The sequence below is a fragment of the Macaca nemestrina genome, chromosome 15, assembly GCF_043159975.1.
Source record: "Macaca nemestrina isolate mMacNem1 chromosome 15, mMacNem.hap1, whole genome shotgun sequence".
NCBI classification, from domain to species: Eukaryota; Metazoa; Chordata; class Mammalia; order Primates; family Cercopithecidae; genus Macaca; species Macaca nemestrina.
Window position 1 is genome coordinate 4,658,163 of NC_092139.1, and position 19,740 is coordinate 4,677,902.

The following is a 19,740-nucleotide window of genomic DNA, read 5'->3' on the forward strand; positions in this document are numbered from 1 at the left end:
GCAAAGATCCTATGTACACTTTATCCATTTCCTCTGGTGGTAAAATCTTGCAAAACTGAAGGAAATATCACAACCAAGAAAGTGGCGTTGATATAACCCATCCATTTGACTCAGATTCCATGAGTTTTCTTGTGCTCCTGCATGGGTGGTGTGCGTGTGTGTGTGCACGTGTGCGTTTAGTTCTACGCAATCGCATCACATGTGCACGTTTACGTCTCCACCGTCACAGTCATTGCAGAGAACAGAGCATCCCTGGAGCTATTCCTGTATAGCCACACCCACCTCTCACCCTCACCCCGCTCCTTAACATCTGGCAACCTCCAATCTGTTCTTCATGTCTATAAATTTGTCATTTCAACAATGTTATATAAACAGACTCGTGCATACAAAAATACATAACTTTTTGGTATTGACTTTTTTCCCACCCATAATTCCCTGGAAATTCATTCACATTTATGACTATCCACAATTAATTCCTTTCAGTTGTCTAGTCGTATTCCATATGATATATCACAGCTTGCTTCACCATTCACCCGCTAAAAGACAGATGGCTTTTTTCCCAGTTTGGGGTTATTATTGACAAACCCGCTGTAAAGATTCACGGACAGGCTTTTGTGCAAACTTAAGTTTGCATTTCTCTAGGATAAATTCCTAAGAGCACAACTGTTGGGTGTCTGGTATAGTAATTGCATATTTAGTTTTAGGAGAAACTCCCAAGCTGCTTTCCAGAGTAGCCGTACCATTTCATATTCCCACGGGCAAGGTGTGAGTGATCCAGTTTCTCTGCATCCTCACCAGCATTTGGTGTGGTCCCTGTTTCTTTACTTCAGCCATTCTGACAGGTATGGAGTGATTTCTCACGGTGGTTTTCATCTATATTTTCCTTATGGTTAATGATGGTAAATATCTTTTCATATACTTATTTGCCATCTGTATATTCTCTTCAGCAAATGTCTCTCCATGTATTTTGTCTATTTTCTAATTGGATTTTCTTTTTACTTTTGAGTTTTGAGAAGTCCTTAACTATTCTAAGTATAAATCTTTTATTGGATATATAATTATTAAATATTTTCCTAGCCTGTAGCTTCTCTTTTCATCCTCTTCATATGGGTTTTCACAGAATGAAAGTTTTGTATTTTGATGAGCTTCAATGTATCCATTCTTTCCTTTATGGGTTGTGCTTTGGGTGTCATGTCTAAGAATGTTCACCTAGCCCTCAACTCCAAAGATTTTATTTTATGGTTTTTTTTTTTAAGAAGTTTTATGGTTTTAGTTTTACATTAGCCCATGATCCATTTTGAGTTAGTTTTTGCATAAGGTGATGAGGTTTAGGTAGAGGTTCTCTTTTTATCTTTATCTTTCTTTTCTTCTTGCCTATGGATGTCCAACTGCTCTCACACCTTTTCTTGAAAGTCTGTTCTTTCTCCTACGAGCTGCTTTTGCATCTTTGCCAAAAGTCAGTTGGGCATATTTATGTGGACCTAACCACTGGGTTCTCTGTTCTTTTCCATTGATCCATATGTCTATATCTCTGCCAGTGTCACACTGACTTGATTATGGCAGCTACACTGTAAGTCTTATTATCAGTTAGAGTGAGCAATGGCCTTTTAAAGACTCAGTGATGAGGCCGATGGGAGGCAGCACCTTGCCAAATTGAAGTCTGTACCTGTAAGATGCAGTGTAAGCTCTGGACCAGTGACCAATATGTGATGGTGTTTTTCCCCTCACCAGAATAAGTGGATCTGGGAACTAAGGGGTGAAAATGCAACTGGCCCCTCTCCCTATAACACTAAACCCTCCACTCAACAGATTTTTACCTCTTATCTCAGCAACTCTCAACCCTGTAGATTAGTGGTCTTGGTTTCCAAAGAAACAATGTTGGGAGTTAAGACTGTGTACAAGAATCTGAGACTCCTTGTGCCTCCAAAGGCAAAAGAAGGTCCCCCATGCTGGCTGAGCCCACTGAGGGTAGTTCTACAACAGGAACGTGGCTGCTGCCCTGGGGGAAGGGAAGAGAAAAGTGTAAGCCCAGGGACTCTCTGGGGTTCTTCTTAGGACTTGCACATGGAAAACCATAGCAATCTGAAAACAGGCAAGACCACTGAGAGCACAGTCCCCTCAGGAATGAGATGTTGGGTGGAACTGCAATGGCTAAGAGAAGCAAGAGCATGGAATGTAGTGGGAAGAGGATTTTTTTTTTTCTTTTCTTTCTTTTTTCTTTTTTTGAGACAGAGTCTCACCCTGTCACCCAGGCTGGAGAGCAGTGGCACAATTTCAGCTCACTGCAGCCTCTGCCTCCCACGTTCAAGCAATTCTCCTACCTCAGCCTCCCAAGTAGCTGCGACTACAGGCAAATGCCACCATGCACAGCTAATCTGTGTATTTTTAGTAGAGACAGGGTTTCAGCATGTTGGCCAGGCTGATCTCGAACTCCCAACCTCTGGTGATCCACCTGCCTTGACTTCCCAAAGTGCTGGGATTGCTGGTGTGAGCCACCGTGCCTGGCCAGGGATTTATAAATACCAGACGGGGCTATGTTAGTCAGGTTATCCAGAGAGAAAGGACCCATGGGATATTTGAGAGGGGTTTATTAGCAGAATTGCCTCACATGATCACAGGGGCAGAGAAGTCCCACAACAGGCTGTCTGCAAGCTGAAGAACTGGAGAAGCTGGAAGTGTGGCTCAGTCCAAGTCCAGAGGCCTCAGAACCAGGAAAACAGACTATGTGGCCCCCAGTCTGAGGTCAAAGGCTCTCTGGTTCCCAGGCCACTGGCGCAGGTCCCAGAGTCCAAAAGCCAGAGAACCTAGAATGTGATGTTCAAAGGTAGGAGGAGAATTGCATATTTAGTTTTGTGACAAACTGCTCAACTGCTTTTCAGAGTGGCTGTGCCATTTTATATTCCCACGGGCAAGGTATGAGTGATCAGGTTTCTCTGTATCCTCACCAGCTAATTATATCCTCACTAAGCGTCCCACTCAGGAAGTGGGGAACAGAGACTGAGACAGAGAGAGAGAGAGAAAAAGAGAAAGTGAGAATACCTCCTTCCATCTGTTTGTCCCAACTGCGCCCCCAGTCAATTGGACGGTGGCCATCCACACTGAGGGGGGTCTTTCTCGGTCCACTCACATGCCCATCTCCCCTGCAAACATCCTCACAGACACCTAGAAGCAATGCTTCACCAACCATCTAGACATTCCTCAGTCCAGTCAAGATGACACCTAATTACCCATCACAAAAGCCTTGTGACCACTTACAGAGATGAGAACTCTAGGACCTACACATCGTTTCTTGTTTGCTTTACTGTGTATGTTTTTACATACATGACCCAGTATCTCTTTGCCCTGCTCTCCCCACCTCTCTTATTTTATATAAGATATACTGACCTGGTAACCTAGGTACCCTTAGGTTACCACAGTCTGTCCAAGGGTGATTTTTACTAAATATGGAGGGTGATCATCAATCAGAGATGATACCTGGACCCTTTCTTTAGGAGTGGAGGTGAGCATTTCTTCTTTGTGAGGAAGCATGATGATGTTTCTATGATAGTTCTTTGGAAATTAGCATGGGTAGGATGTCGACATGGATGCTGAGTGGCCATGCGGGCAATTACACCTGCTATCCTTCCTTGGTATTCAATGACACCCTCCCCTCCAGCCATTGTCCTTGGTTATCTCGGAGGCTGGAAGTGTAGGAACTACATTTTCCAGAATCCCTTTCCAGAAGGAATCCGGTTCAGATTCCACCTAGAAAAGGTGCTCCCGTGAGATTTGGAAGGTGGAAGATAACCATCCCTCATCCTTGCTCCTGCAGCAGCAGGGGCTTCCTGCACCTTCCTGGCCCCCACAGTCCACTGGCAATATCTTCTGCAGGCCACAGGCAGCGATGGGTTCCTCAGCAGGTTCCAGCAGGTTCCTCCAGTTTCCTGATTTCCAGGCAGCACCCCCACCCCACGGCTCCCGCCGCTCTCAATTCTGCCAGCAATGCTATGAGCACCTGATTCCCTTTCTGCTTGAAATTTCTTGCCTGCACTTTCACTGATAAAAGCCTAATGTGCATGACTGAGTTGAAAGACAGGCACAGTTGTAAGGATGTCCTTCTCTCTTCTCTCGATGACGCATCCCATGGTTGATCCCTTCTAAGAGGATGCTTGCACCTGGCCTGTTTCAGGATAAGATCTGCAGCTTCTCCTTCATCAGAACAGATCCAGGTTGCAGATGTTCTAGACAGGGGCAATGCTAGGTGCCAGTCGACTGCATCACAGTTTTCTCACCTCCAACAGCATAATGAAAGCAAACAGCACCAAAATGCTCTTAGAAGCTGCGACAGATTATTTTCAAAAACAATCTCACCCTCTCACACCTTTCCTGGCAGCCTGCCATGCTGCACAGGAACAGAATATGTAGATCTGTGAAGCCAACAAGCTTAGTCTCACCTGTGTTGAGAACTTCTTTTTTTCCCCTTTTCATCCCATCCTCATTTTTTTATTTTTTTTTTTTTATTTTTTTTTGCTGGAGGTGGCACAACAAGCAGAAAATATTTAGGCTGCTGCTACACCACTTGTGTTTTTAATTTGACAAGAAAACTTGTGCAATTGCATGGAACATTTATCTTATTTCTGCAAAATTTTGTTTTCCTCTATGAATAACAAACAGACTCTAGAGACAGCACCCCTTCCTCCACCCCCAGCACAGAGCCCCGCCTCTACTCTACAAGACCCTAACTGCATCTGCAACCACAGCCTGAATTCTCTTTCTCCATTCCTGGAAGGTTGACCCCTGCACCTCTGACGGACCCATTCACCAGCATGTGGCAGGCAACCAATATACAGAATTTTTTTCTGGAGCCAGGTCTCTGTATGCAGAACACAAATGAACAGAAACACATGTTCAAAATGCAGAGAGAGTGGGGGCCATGTGACTCAAGGAAAAAGATAAATGTACATTGAGTCAAATCAGCCATCCTGCACAATAGAAATGCAGAGGGGAATACACACACCTACTGACATGGCCTGTGCTCTGCCCACCACCCACACTGTGCTTGGAACTGAGCCCAGTTTAGCCCCCGCTTCCCTGCTGGTTTAAATCCCACCTATTCCTCCAGTTCTTCCACAAACCTCAACTTCTCTAAGAAGTAATTTCCCAGACTCTCCTGTTCACGCTGACTGGTCCATCTCACACACAGCATTTTGCAACCACCCCTTCTTAGCTCTACACAAGTCTAGTCTCTCCAGCGAATAACCACAACAAGCAGTTTGATTCAGGGCCTGGTTGGTGCTGGCACAACGTGGGTTCCTCCCACAAATTATCTCCTTCAATCCTCATAACCCTGTGAATGGGATATGGTTATGATCTCCATTTGACAGATGGAGAAACTGAGGCACAGATAATGAGGCAGTCCAAGATCAGAGGGTTTTTAAGGAACTGACCTAGGAGTTGAGCCCATGGCTTCAGAGCTCAGACTTTTTCCAGTGAGCTAGAAGAAGCAACTAAATGATACAATGCGCAACATAAATAAGTATCAAGTCTATGCTCTGAATTCTAGAATATTTAAAGTAAATGAAATGCACTGTTCAAGTCAGCAAGTAGTGTAAAGCATTCACATTATTATTCTGGGTTCAACCTGCATCCTGATGAAATGCACAATTAAAAAAAAAAAGCATCCACTTTGATTTATATCAGATTGAACAATGCCCAGAATCAGCTTCTACATTCCTATATACCCTGACTCTGGAAATTCCAATTTAGGCCTTTCTACACTATAAATATTAAATGTGAATTTTTAAGTTCCATCTGAAAGACTTCTCAAATTCTCATCATTATTCTTCCAAATAACAACCAATGAGCAAGAACATTAAGTGGAGGAAATTGTACTTAGGCTCATTGAGAATGTGACCCATAGTATGAACCATGCAGAATCTTAAGGAGAAATGTTCTGTTGCCCATTTTTTCTTATTGATGCTTATCTAAGAAAGAATAAGAAGATCAAACCCTTCCAATGGGAAAACAACCATACTATGAATTATGACTTCAAGAAAATTTACCTTACTCATTGTGGTTAAACAGTCATTAAAAATAAAAGGTTAAACAGTCATAACATCCAAAAACTTGGCATCTGATTAATCTAGAGGTAGTGAGACAGAGAAGAAAGGTATTGGGTGTATGTTACAACTCCATCTTTATCTAGGTAAAGCTTTTCAATACATTTGCAGGCAGATGTTCTCTCAACCCACTCACAGGTTAGGAGTCTAGAAAATAAGCCCCCTGACCTGCAGGCAACTACCTGCTACACACACGATATAGTAGGGCTGTGCCTTCAAATGAAGCTGGCCTTAGCTCTGGAAGACCTGGCTTAGTGGGAGATGCTGGCACGTCCAGCGTGGACAACACCCAGAACGCAAACGCCCACCTGGGAGAGGGTGAAGGTGTTCACACTAAGTTGATCCTATAGTCCCTGAACTTATCACATAGTATCAGCTGAATCAATATTTGGTCAATACATGAACATGCCAAGGGGAGAGCTCCAGTGACTCTGAGTTCTGCCGTTACTAATCGTAGGACCTGGGCCAGCTTGACCACTCTGAGCCCGGCCTCCTCATGTGTCTAGTGATGGTAGCAGCGTGACCTCATGGGTTAGCTGAGCTGAGGAATGTGAACAGCACACCCGTGCCTGGCCCAGACTCAGTGCTTAATGACAGGCAACTGGTTGGAGTCTCTTGACTTAACCAAAAACAAAAAAACAATGTAGGATGTGTTTGATCCCATGTAATTTTTACCGGGAAAGCTCTTCATTTCCTTCCCTTGTTTTTTTGTTGACAAACAAATCACTTCCTACAAGAGAGCCCTAGAAAGGGTACCATGTTAGCCTTTAGAGACCCAGTAACTCAGACTCGTTTATACTCAATAGACTTGTTTATACTCAATAGGTATTTGAATGTGTCCTACGTACCTGGCAGGATGCTGGGCACAGAAAGACAATGCAGAAGGTGGAAATGGCGTGGGCTGTGGAGCTGACTTCCTGGGTTCAAGTCCTCACTGCATCTCAGAGCTACCACGTTACTTCGAGCAAGTTCCATCTGGACTGTGGCCTCAGTCTCCTAGGCTACCTATGACGGTGATAGGTCTCCTTCCAAGGGAGAGCTGTGGTGAATGAGACCATGTCTACAATGTGGCTTGGGAGGACCTGGAGGAGCAGAGGCTGGGGCAGTAGTGACAGGATAATGATGATGGAATATATACACAGCCACAGGGAAACAGACAGGTACTCGACCAACTGAATCACGAGGCAGTGAACAGCAAGGGGCCCGAGAGAAGTAAAAGAAATACAGAGTGTCCCAGTGAAGAAGAGATGATGTCTGTCTGTCCGTATTGATGACTGAGGAGCAGAGTCCCGGGTTCATCATTCATTCCGTGACGCTCCTTAAAAACATGCTGGGCGAATGAATAAACCTGAAAAGCTACCGCAGCACATTTAAGGACAAACGGGGGAACCCCCAAACCAATTTAGCCCTTCTTGGGGCTCTGCTTTGGGCTGGCTGCTGGGGTGTGTCTGTGTGTCCCAAAGAGCCCATCCGAGCTGGTCATCAGCCTGTGAGCTCTATGTGCAAAACCCTCTTTCAGAAGGAAACCTGCCTCACCCACTAAGCTGACCTTTTTCCGATAACAACCGAAGCAGAATCTCTACCTGTATGCAGAACGTAACCGTGAATTATCCACGCGCTCAGAAGCCCCCTTGGACAGGGTACGTGGGAACCGCTGCAGACAGGTTGCAGGCAGTGGGACTCGGGGTGCTAATTACTTCTCACTGTCACTTAGCAAGACTGTCACATCTGCTGGGGGAGAATGGGGTCCTTTCCTGTCTTCCTCATGGAAGAGAAGGATGTAGTCAAACAAACAATCCAGGATTCCGCAAAGCATACGAAGTAGCAAGGTGAGCGAGAGAATCTATTTAATCTCAGGGAGAAAATGGGTTTTGCCAAGAGTCTTATAACAAAACGCCTATAAGGACATCTGGCTGAAATTGAAAGGCAGGGTGGTGGGACACAGAGGCTGGGGCCCTTCCAGTAAGACCAATGGGACTTTAACACCTTTGGCATGTGATTTCAGCCTTCTAGCTTCAGTTAGCTCATCTGTGAGAGGTGAGAGCAAGACCTACCTCACAGTATCAGGAGGATGGGGGCTGGGGGCAAAGTATCAAGAACAGCAAGTGGCCTGCATACCACAGAAGCTCCACAGAGGACGTTCTGGGAGAATGTAAGCTCTTACGAGGCTGCCCTGCCTCTTACTCTTTGCTGTCTTTTTAGGATGTGATGTTTGGTATAGGAGATGTATCCAGATCTCCTCTGGTCTTTGACTGTTTCTGCTTGTGGCCCTGCACTCCCAGGTTTCTTCCTATTTTTGCTTCTAACTGCAAATCCCACCCTGGCTGGCCTCTTGGCCTTCTCTGTCCCACTGCGCCGATCCCCCACCAGTAGCCCCTGGGAGCTTCCTAATGTCTCCTCTGGGCACAGAGCTGGTGCTCAGGGCTGGTTTGCATTAGGCATTCAGTGGCATTCATCACATGACGGAAGCTGCCCTCACCACTTCTCCACTTGGAAGGAGTAGCGAGGATCGGCTCCTCCAGCTTTGTCTCCAGACCTTCCAAAGCACACCCGCAAAATCTAAACCTGCTCCAATTACAAAGGCCAAGATCAGTCTCGAGCCCTTTTTGGAGGATGATTTGACCTTTATTACTATTCTGAATTATTATTACTATTATTATTCCTATTCTGAATATTACCATTGCTCACCTTCCTTTCTACTCTGTGATCCAACCGGGAAAAAGACAGATAGGCCAGTTCCAGGCTCTTCTTTTAAAAAGGTTAGGCAGAATTTCACTTCTTCCTATGAATCGAGGAGGAAAAGAGAGTTTCGGCTTTCTTCCTTGTTCTTTTTCTTTTTCTTTCTTTAAGTGCTGCCCCAGGATTTCAGCAGGAGGGTTTCAAGAGCAGCATTCTAGAAATGACTTTCGAATTATAAGAAAATGTCTTAGAGGTTTTATGAAAGCAAAGAGGTGGGCTCGAATGTTTTACTCTTTTTTTTTTTTATGGGGAATTTATAGATGGGAACCTACTTCCATTAGACTTGACATTGACATGCCCCCGGAATGAGATGGTGAAGTGGTGGCTACATGAACCTAGACAAGAAGTGTCCCCGTGTACAACACAGCACTATGGTTATACCAATGGATTGGACTTTGAAAACTTGCTCAGAGAGTAGATCTGAAGTGTTCTCACCACAAAAATTGATAAGGGTGTGAGGTAATATATATGTTAATTAGCTCAATTTAGCCATTCCCCAACATATACATCTTTCAAAACACCACGTCATACATGGTAAACATATATAATTTTTGTCAATTCGAAAAAAATAAATAGATTTAAAATTTTTAAAGAGAAATGAATAGCCCTGAGACATCCCCTGAAGCTGTCAAGTCATCTCCATCTGGACTCTGGTTCAGAGCCGGGAAATTAAGTCTTATGGGGTACAAACCACATGTGAACTTAGAACCCTGGGTTGTTTTGTTACAGGGCTCTTTGGTCAATGATGTTACTTCTAAAGCTTGGGAATAGACCCTGGCCTCCTCTAAGAGGGCCTAAAATCTAAAGATAAAAGAATACAGGCAAACACAGGAATCAATATCCAGGTGAGTTCGGTCCTCGAAAAGGCTTGCATGTATCACACAGAGCAAACCCTCCCTGGAGAATTCATTTAAAACTAAAAAAAAATGAATACTCCCCTCTCCCCTACAACTATATTCTCCCACACTGGGAGTATTGAAGATAAAGCTATTTTCACAGGAGCACTGGAACGAAACGGAAAACAAAGGTAATATAACTACTGACATTTTCCCAGGAGGTGCCTAGTTTGAGTGTATTTCCATTTTAATGCCATTTTAAAGATCTCTATCAAAATTAGTGGCACATACTCTCTTTTAAAATATGTGTGCATCATTTAGAGTCTTTTAAGGAAGGATGAAACCCCTCTCATGGTCTTGCTGCCTGTGGCTTTCTTATTTGCCATCTGATCGTATCTCATCTTCCTCCTATTTATATTTCTGCGCGGCAAGCAAGGAGCACATCTAGGAAGTTCCGCCCAGGAACAGTTTCCACAGTGCCCTGGACAAGTGGCTTACTTGGACACATTCCTTGTTTCCTTTAAAAATATAATGTTGCTTTACAACCCAACTTCCGCCCATCAGAGATGATGTTTACCTGAAGGCCTTTGAATGGATTTTGCCGGGATCAAAAGTAATTACTTTGCAAAGTTCATTTCCGACTTCGGTGTCTTCTTTGACACTGAATAAATATTTCATAAGCATGAAACTCAGAGGCTGTTTGTTTCTCTTAGTTTTGCAAGCTCTTTTTAATTAGCCTATATGCCTGTATTATTCGTTTTTTCCTAGATTGCTTCCTACTGTCTTACAGAATAAGATACCTTTAAAACAAATCTGAGGCGTTTTCCAACAGAATACTAAAGCTATCATTGCACAGGGAACACACAGGGGAGCTGGGCATTTGCATCACAGCATGCATGCCAATCATTTATTCAGGTTTCATCCCAAATCCACATATTGAGGGCCTACTTAGGAAAGATGCTGGGAATGAATGTTTGTTCACGTTTCTGGGGACCCTGGTTATTAATTAACTTGGAAACTTTTGAGATTTCAGATCAAGTTTTTGGAGTGCATCATTGGAAAGACTCCCTAACTCCCTGAGACGGTAGCGTATGCCACTTGCCTGCCTGGCGTTGACAAGAATATTTGCCTTGGCAGCCAATGCTTCTGTAAAATCCTGACTTCCGACAAACAAGCAGGGGCAGCTGATTTGGGACTGACCATACTTTGTATCCGGTTGGCAGCCAAGGGTGGCTTAAGTAAGCAAACTTAAGAGAGGAGGATGGCTTTGGGCAGGCAAGGTGTTCTGAAGCTCGGGACAGATGAAGCCTGCAGTGCACAGTTAGCATTTTGGCTCCCAGCATCCCTTCCCACTTCCTAACAACATCTGGGTGTACTTGCAGAGCTCACCTCTGCCCCACTGTGCACAGGTTTCATGCATTTTAGTCTAAGTGCTCTGCCCTCCCTTAAGAACCAGGCTTGTGACCCAAACAAAGTCAGAAGCAGTCAGGTCAGGAAAGAAAGAGAAACTAAAGGGCATCATCAGCCTGTTTCCATTGGAAATGCCCAAGAAACTCTCATCTGTTCCGCTCATTGAAGGGAGCTGCCCTGGTTTCTCTCTGGCTTGAGAGCCTGATCCTACAGCATTCCTGTCCATTCCAGCCACCCAGCAGACTGTAGGCAAATTCATTTTTGCTTAAAATAGAATTTGTTTCTATTGCTTGCTAACAAAGACCTCTAAACGATTCAGGGCTTAGAAAGGTCAGAAGGGACCTGCGGTGGGGGAACCAAGACCTCCATTCACCAATTGCCATCATTACCCAGCTCTTTGTTTAAGCAGACTTGTCGCCTGGACCCTCTGCCACAGCTGCCATCAAAGGGAGCTGTGGGTGTCATTCTTTATGACCTCCCAGTGCCCATTGAAAGTATTAATTCCTATCCCCTTGTTAAAGACAAGGAAACTAGAATCAGCAGGATTGAGGTCATGGGACTAGTAAGGGGCACATAGATTTTGACCAAGGTCTGATCAATAGCAAAGCCCTTTACTTTCCACTCTGCCAAGCCTCGTCAGCACTCAAAAGTAAACAACTTATTTTTTCTTTTAAAACAGTTCACATCAATCTTTTAATTAACCATGCCTCACCTTTTGAATTAAAAACAGAGTCCTTTTTTTTTTATTTTCCAAGGAAATCATATTAGGAATCTCAAATTATAAGAGATAGAAGGCAAAAGGTAAGAAAAGAACAGAGCCCAGCTGGTCCCCCGACCTCTGCAAAGGGCAATTCAAACCCCCACAAAATCCAGTGGTCTGACATGCAGTACAAAAACCAGCATTCTGAGGAGCAATTTGGCTTTTCATTAATTCAAATAGGACCACATACCCTGACCTCAATCTATTTCTAATCACGGTGTCTTAGGAAGCTTAGAGATCCAGCTAACTTCATGGGGCCACTCACAGTATTTCTCTCCCTTGTCAGCTCAAACATTCAATTTCAAGCTCCTATCTGACCCGTGCTGCTTAACTGAGAGCCGTTCATCTTCTTCATGTTTAGGAAACTGCAAGCTCAGTATAAATGTGCCATCCTCTGGTGTCTCTTAAATTCTGTCTGGAAGAACGCCACGGGGAAAGGGTTTAGCATATCTCCTTTGGCATTTGGGAGCTCAGAATTCACAGGGAGATTAACGCATATGCTGTAAGTCACGATGGGGAGAGCTATAAATAGAGGAGCCTCTTTCCACACAGTTGAGGATCTTCTGGTATAACCACAATACTTTATAACCCTGATCCCCACACAAGGGGAAGCATGAAAATGACCGTGCTCTCAGAGAAGGTATTTTATGCATGAACTGGTTTCATTTCTGAAATCTGTAAGCTTTTAAGAGAAAGGAGTCACGGCACATTCCACACTTCATCCACATTACACCTAAAGGTTCATTGGGAGCACCTGTAAGCATACTTTGGGGTCATAAATCCCACGGGTTTCTGGAAGGCTACTTCCAAATGCACTGGGCAATTTTTTTAAAGGATGTGCTTTAAAAAAAAAAAGTTTCCAAGTTGCATTTCTTTCAATAGAAAACTGAAGCAGGTGATTGGGGCTCATTTCTTTCTTCCCCCAAATCTGCCCACATATTCAGTTCTTGTGTCTCCTGTCTCCTAAAAACACCAGGTGCTTTTTTTGCTTTTCACTGTGTTCCCCTATCAGGCAGGGGTTGGAGTCTGGCCGGCCACGCCCCCAACATCAGGCAAGGGTTGGAGGCTGGCTGGCCACCCACTCTCGCAACCTTATCCAGTGATTTTACTTACAGCAGGCCTGTCACTTTCAAGAACTCCACAAAAACCATGACTCAAAAGGGAAAGAGAAGGAAGTGAGGCAACCACTTCCGAACGCCAAGGCCTTGCTTAGTAAGCTATCACTTAGATCAGGATTTCTCAGCCTCTGTCATGTTGAGATTCGGGGCTGGATCGTTCTCTGTGGCGGAGCTGCCCTGTGCATGATACGAGTCAGCAGCATCCCACCTGCAACCACTAGATGAATGTGCACACACTATTCTCAGCACTGCCCCCAGGCGTGACAACCAAAATGGTCTCCAGACACTGACCCATGGTGGCTCTCAGTGGAGAACCTCCAAGCCAGATGTTTATTTGACACCTATAGGACTGTAATGGAAGTCACCTACGCTGCGTGCCAAGGCCTAATTTCCTAAAGACCCAAAACCATCCCACGAGGAAGCCTGACGGTCTCTGAGGTTTCCTCAACTCTCACTTCCGTGGCTCACACCCAAAGCCCACAACAGAGACATGTCCAGACATTTCCCAGGACTCCTTTTCAGAAAGTGCTGGATGCTTTTGAGTACTAGAAGGGGAACCCGACAGAGGAAACACAACCCGCAGGAGGGGGCTGCAGTAACGACCGCCCCACCAAACCTGGTCCTCCAATTCCCTGCTTTCCTGTTGCTAAACGCAGAGTCAGCTGTCCAGCTAGAAATAAAAGGTTTATGTTGGGTTGACACATAGATTCTTACGGCAATAACATTTGGAGCCTTTTACTGGGACATAAACTGTAAGCTAAAATGTCACCAGATTTTATTAGACAATCTGAACTTAATTGCAAATAAGTTGATGTACTCGTAAAAGATGATGTAAGCAGCTGCATGGGGACTGGCCAGGAGCGCAGGGCGACGGCAAAGTGCTGATCTGCCCTCCGCAACCGAAACCATCCCTAGATTCCTGAAGTACAAAGAGGGAAGAGATATGTTGGCAGGAAGCAACATTATTACTTAATAATAATAACACAGGGAACCAGAGGTTAAAAGAGGTCGGTGCAAACCATGTCCCAAGACCATTTTCTCTGGAATAAAATTTTCCTAACGAGCTCTAAGTCTTTTTTATGGGCAGGGAGAACGTCATTGGGAAATTAATGATGGATCTGAATGATAAATCTGCTTTCATATAGAAGCGTTGGTTTTTTGAAAATATGCTTTTATGCCTCAAAGGTTGTAAATGAGAACAAGACAAGGATATATCCAGAGGGATCATTATTCCAAGCTGGGCCAGCTGTCCCACCACCTGATTTCATCAAATTTATTCTAAATAAAAATATAGATCAACAGAAATCTACTTTTTTTGTGCAAGGATGGGTAATTTACTTTTTTAAAAGATAAAATATGCTCGACATTGTGAAGACATCACGGTTTACATAGGAATCTTGTGTGTTTAACACACGGCTTCAGAAGATTCACCCAGGATAACAAACGTGAAAACAAATTTTTGTGAATTTCAAAACGCTCATTGGTTTACCATCTCGGGCCATTTTTCTTAATCATTAATTGGTCAATTCGCAAAAGGCATGATATGACTTTCCTGGGCTGCCAACAAAGCACCACAAACCAGGTGGCTTGAATCATCTGGGATTTATTCTCTCTCAGGTCTGGAGGCCAGAAATCTGAAATCAAGGTGTCCACCACGCATCTTCCATCTGAAGACTCTAGGGGAGTCCTTCCTTGCCTCTTCCAGCTTCTGGTGGTTGCTGGAAATCCCTGGTATTACTCGGCCTTGTAAAATAACAACACAGAGAGATACTTTCCAAAGAGTTGATTTGGGAATAGCAGAGCATTGCAATCCAGGATATGCATTCTCTGGTGAGCCATAGGCACATCCAAAGAGGTTGGGACCCGGAGAAGCTTTTAAAGATAAAAGGGAGAAGTCCACAGTAGGTTGTTGTGAAATGAAGACCATTGATCACAGGGGCTTGTTGCGGGAGTTGGTGTTAGCTCGTTGGTGGAAGCAGCCAGTGTTGGACAAGTGCATATGCATGCATAAGTGCCGTACCTGGAATCTTGTGTTTTTGAGGAGTTCCTTGCATAGTTCCTGTCATAGGCATACAAGCAGGGACGTCTTGTGATAAGTCAGGCATGTGGTGGGGGGGTGCACCCCGTTTTACTACGGTTGATGTAGCGACTCCATTTTTATAACAATGGCTTACAGCTATGCCTCTCCAGTCTCTGCCTGGGTTGTTACACAGCCTTCTTCTCAGTCCATCTCTGCATCCAAATTTTCCTCTTCTTATAAGGACATTGGTCGATTAAGATCCACCCTAATCTAGTACAACCTCATCTTAACCAGTTGTATCTGCAAAGACTCCGTTTCCAAATAAGGTCACATTCTGAGGTTCTGAGGGGACATGGATTGTAGGGGGGACACTGTTCGACCCAGTAGAGTGGTGAGGAGCCTATCAGTGCACATGTGGGCTCAGCTTGCATTAACTTCTCTCAGGATCCGTCCCCATCTGCCGCCCGGTCAGGCACACTTCCCTGGCTGATGCTTCCTCGCCATGCACAGCTCCAACAGAGAATCAACCTGCTTCATGCAACTTCCTGCTGACTTCATCTCCAGCCCCATTTGTCATGAAACATGGGTTCCAGGAAAGTCTGGTACTCCCGTGCACAGAGGCAGATACTGGGCAGGTGGGGCAGAGGTATCTCTCCCAACCCGGAGGAGGCGCTCCCTGTTCCGCATTCAGAACACTCCTCAGGCACAGAAGTCACTGTCACTTGGTGCCATGCCCACAGGCTACTGGAAAGTATCACCCAAAGACATCTGTACTTTAGGACCTACTCTCAGAGTGACGTAACTCGTGCTTCGAAGCCAGGCCGACCTACGTCCAGTTGAGCAGCCTCGGTCTCAACTGGGTCAAGTGGGGATTAGACCATGTGAAAAGTTTGTCAGCCAACCCTGGAGAGCCCCCAACCTCACTGTGTCTGCTTCTGCCTTTAACACTTTCTTCTCTGCACGGCGGTCTGGCCTAGGCCACCCGGCCCCCAGCACAGCCTCCTTGTTCCAGGAGTGGCCATGCTTCTCTTGCTCCTTCTTGCCTGCTGAGCACCAGGTCACGTGGTTGACTGTGCCCTTGGCTCACTCTCTCTCCTTGCACTGGGTCTGAGGACTCAGTGCAAGGAGAGAGACTCAGGATTCCTGGAGTTCCTCGGCGGTCTGTCCTCACTGTGCAGATGCTCCAGGGAGATCACGCCTCCCGCACAGCTATCACCCACTACACACAGGAACAGACTACCAGCTTGCACTCACTTCTCTCAGGAGCCCTCCCCATCTGCCACCCGGTTAGGCACACTTCCCTGTGCTGCTTCCTCACCATGAACAGCCCCACCAGAGAGTCAACCTGCTTCATGCAACTTCCTGTTGACTTCACTTCCAGCCCCAATAGATGGCAACCATTTTAAGGGCAAGTGTGGTTCTTGTCCTAGCACAGTGCCTGGTGCACAGTGGGGGCTCCAAGTGACTGCTGCATATCATCCACTCATTCATTCACTTCTTTATTCAAAAACTATTTAGAGGCCGGGTGCGGGGCCTCACGCCTGTAATCCCAGCACTTTGGGAGGCCGAGGCGGGAGGATCACAAGGTCAGGAGATCGAGACCATCCTGGCCAACATGGTGAAACCCTGTCTCTACTAAAAATACAAAAATTAGCCGGGCGTGGTGGCGGGTGCCTGTAGTCCCAACCACTCGGGAGGCTGAGGCAGGAGAATGGTGTGAACCCGGGAGGCGGAGCTTGCAGTGAGCTGAGATCCAGCCACTGCACTCCAGCCTGGGCAACAGAGCGAGACTCCGTCTCAAAAAAAAAAAAAATATTTAGAGAGCATCTACCGGGAGTCAGGTACTGTACGAAGCACTAGGAATTCAAATGAACAAAACAACTACCCACACCACCCGCTGGCTCCACTGGCATTACATTCGAGAAGGGGAGATGGACAATTAATAAAAAACATAAAAATACATTACGTGGTGTCAGGAGTTCTGAAGCAAGCACCAGCCAGGGAGGGGAGATGACACGAGCGGGAGCCCTACTGGACGCCGTGGTGAGAGGAGGTGAGCGGGCAGCACTCGGGCATCAGTAGGGGAGGGAGCAGCGTGTGGTTATTTGGGGACAGGGCACTCCAGGTGGCGGGAAAGGCCACTGTGCTGCCGTTGATGCAGCCGGAGCAGGCAGTGAGGCTGAGATCAAGAGACGGAGTCAACCCAGGTCAGCAAGGGAAAGGATGGCCCATTTCTGCAACACCCACCCGCGGCCACCATCTCCCGCCTTTGCGTTCCTACCTACCCAGCCCAGCTGTTAAACGAGGAGTCTGAAGCCCAGCTTTTAGCAATGAAGCTTTGACCATTCAAATGAGCCAGATTCTAAGGGTAGGAGTGGGTGGGGAGGCTGGGTCCAAGGCCTCAGCTGCAGCTCACCTGGACTTCCAAAACCATAGCAATTCCAGGTTTGAAGTCAGCCGAGAACTCACCGAAATCTGCAAGCAGAGAAGAGGGAATCCTGAGAAGGAACTTCAAACTCTACACAACAAGCACAGCAGATTAAAGCCAGAGTGGCTCTGTGGCTCATGGCACATGTTCTACATTCACAAGAAGGAAAATTCAGGAAATGGAGCAAGAAAAGTGGAAAAGCTCCTCGCTGCCCAGCCTCAAGATGCTCCATTTCCTGAATTAAATGCCTGTTTTCAGGCGGGTCAGGGGTTTTTGTACTACAATTGTCATCAGTATAAATTAATGGCTTCTCTCAACAGGGCTTATTTACTTAGCAAGTAAATTGGGTTAGATCATTGCTAAATTTTTGCCATTTGGCACATATGATATTTATGCACTTAATAGCTTCATTAAGGAGGTTTCTGGGAGTCTATTACTGAGCAAGCCTGTAGATCACTGGGCAATAAATTCAGAGAACGTGCCTTAGCATTCGTCTAATCTGGCCATAGTTTTAATTAAGTGTTTCAGCTAATGATTTCCATTTATGTTTAATAAAATTTATTGCGTAAAAATAAGTTATCAGACCCCAATTTAATTCAAGCTCTTCTAGCTGATGTGGCTGTCCCCAGCAGGGTGCAGTGTGTATTAATGAGTGGCCATTTCCATTTGGAAGTTTCCACTGGGCTCTGAGTTGGCATGCGGAAAGGGTCCAGCTTCCTAGGTTTACCTTAAAAATCATTTGCATGGAAAAAAAAATGTGGTAAAGTGACCCTTGACTAGGTGATATACAGAATGAGATCAACTGTAGACAGCTACAAATAAAGGTTGCTTTTGGAAATGGTTCCAAAAATGCAGGTATGCATCCCAAATGCCACAGAACTTGCCTCGGATTATCTGGCACTGTCTTCTTACTCTAAAATCAAGCAACCCATCTCCTGACAGCGTCCACTCTTCAAGTGCATGGGCTCATTAAAGGCAATTGTGCATTGCTCACTCCCTGTGCAGACCTCACAGGCCCTGCTGTACGTACGCACATTGCCTCCCTCAGAACCAGACCTCTGGGGCCTCAGGCTGCTGGGTGCTCATGGCTGACAGCCACAGCCAGGTCCCTACCGCACACCCCTGCCAGCCCATCCCGGGGACTGCTCAAGATGGTCAGGGTCATGCCCCCTCCCTAGGGCAACCCACATCCAATGACTGATACATGTGGGGGTGCAGGCACCCCCTACCCTGTGGCCCTAGCTCAGAACAGCTCTGGGCAGCCATCCCTACTCCAGGACACAACCCCAAGCCTCAGGGCTGCCGGGGCCTTCCTTTGCCTAACCTCACTGCCTCCACTTCCCTGGAAATGTGACCCTGAGCACAGCCCCCTAAACCATGTCACAGTCGGCCTCACAGAGATGCCCTCTGGCCTCTACCTCTCCTCAGCACCCTCACTGAGGCAGAGGGTGGTACCTTGACCCCACAGGCACACTCAAGGGTGTTCATCACAGCACTTCTTTGTGAAAACCATAAGTCAACCTAGAGACCGATCAAGGCTGTATAAAACGGCGAATATTTCCGCAGCACTAACTCTCCTGCCGGTGAAACGGATGAGGTAGGTCTGCACAGAATTACCGGATAATTCACCAAGCTACGTTGAGCGGGGAAAGAGATGGCCATCATGAGGCCTTTTAGGTCAAAACAAAACCACTTGATCGATATTCCGTGAGAATCTAGTTGGCTAGCTATATCTATAATATAAACGCATGGAAACATTCTGGAAGGAGACACAGAACTGATGGAGATGGTTACCTCGGAATGGGTGAGGGCTGAGAAGAGATGACAGAGAACAGGAAGTGGGAGACGTTTGATCAAAAGGGACTTCGCCTTCATCTGGAATGCTTCCATTTCTTTTTCTTTTCTTTTTCTTTTTTTTTAACAAGAGAGTGTGTTCATGTATTAATAACTAAATTAAATGTTAATCACTTTTTTGGAATGTGAGCCATAATATACTTAGGTTGGTGCGAAAGTAATTGTGGTTGTTGCCATTGAAAGTAATGGCCAAAAGCGTAGTTACTTTTGCACCAACCTAATAATTTTCTCTGAAATGTATGGATCAGATCATTTATGAGGATGAAAAGGAAAGACGCACATCAGAAATACTTAGATGTCATTAAGCGTCTGCTGTGTTCCTCAATTAGACGAAAAAAATTGGGCAAAAGAAAGCCAACTATGAAAATATGTCTAATCCATGACACCAAACTGTTACCAATTTACAAAAATCTTCAAAAAGCATTTCCCAACACCTTGGGATTTTCTTATTGGAAATTTTCCATGACACTGGTGGTT

At 45.6% G+C, this 19,740-nt stretch overlaps 1 long non-coding RNA gene across 10 annotated transcripts in view; it reads right to left on the reverse strand.

Moving 5' to 3' along the window:
* LOC112424728 (uncharacterized) overlaps positions 1–19,740 on the reverse strand; it is a 264,486-nt gene that overhangs the window by 161,244 nt on the left and 83,502 nt on the right. For all 10 annotated transcript variants that reach the window (XR_011613196.1, XR_011613189.1, XR_011613191.1 and 7 more), the window contains one exon: positions 17,398–17,456. This is a non-coding gene — a long non-coding RNA (uncharacterized lncRNA). The remainder of the gene's footprint in view (positions 1–17,397; positions 17,457–19,740) is intronic.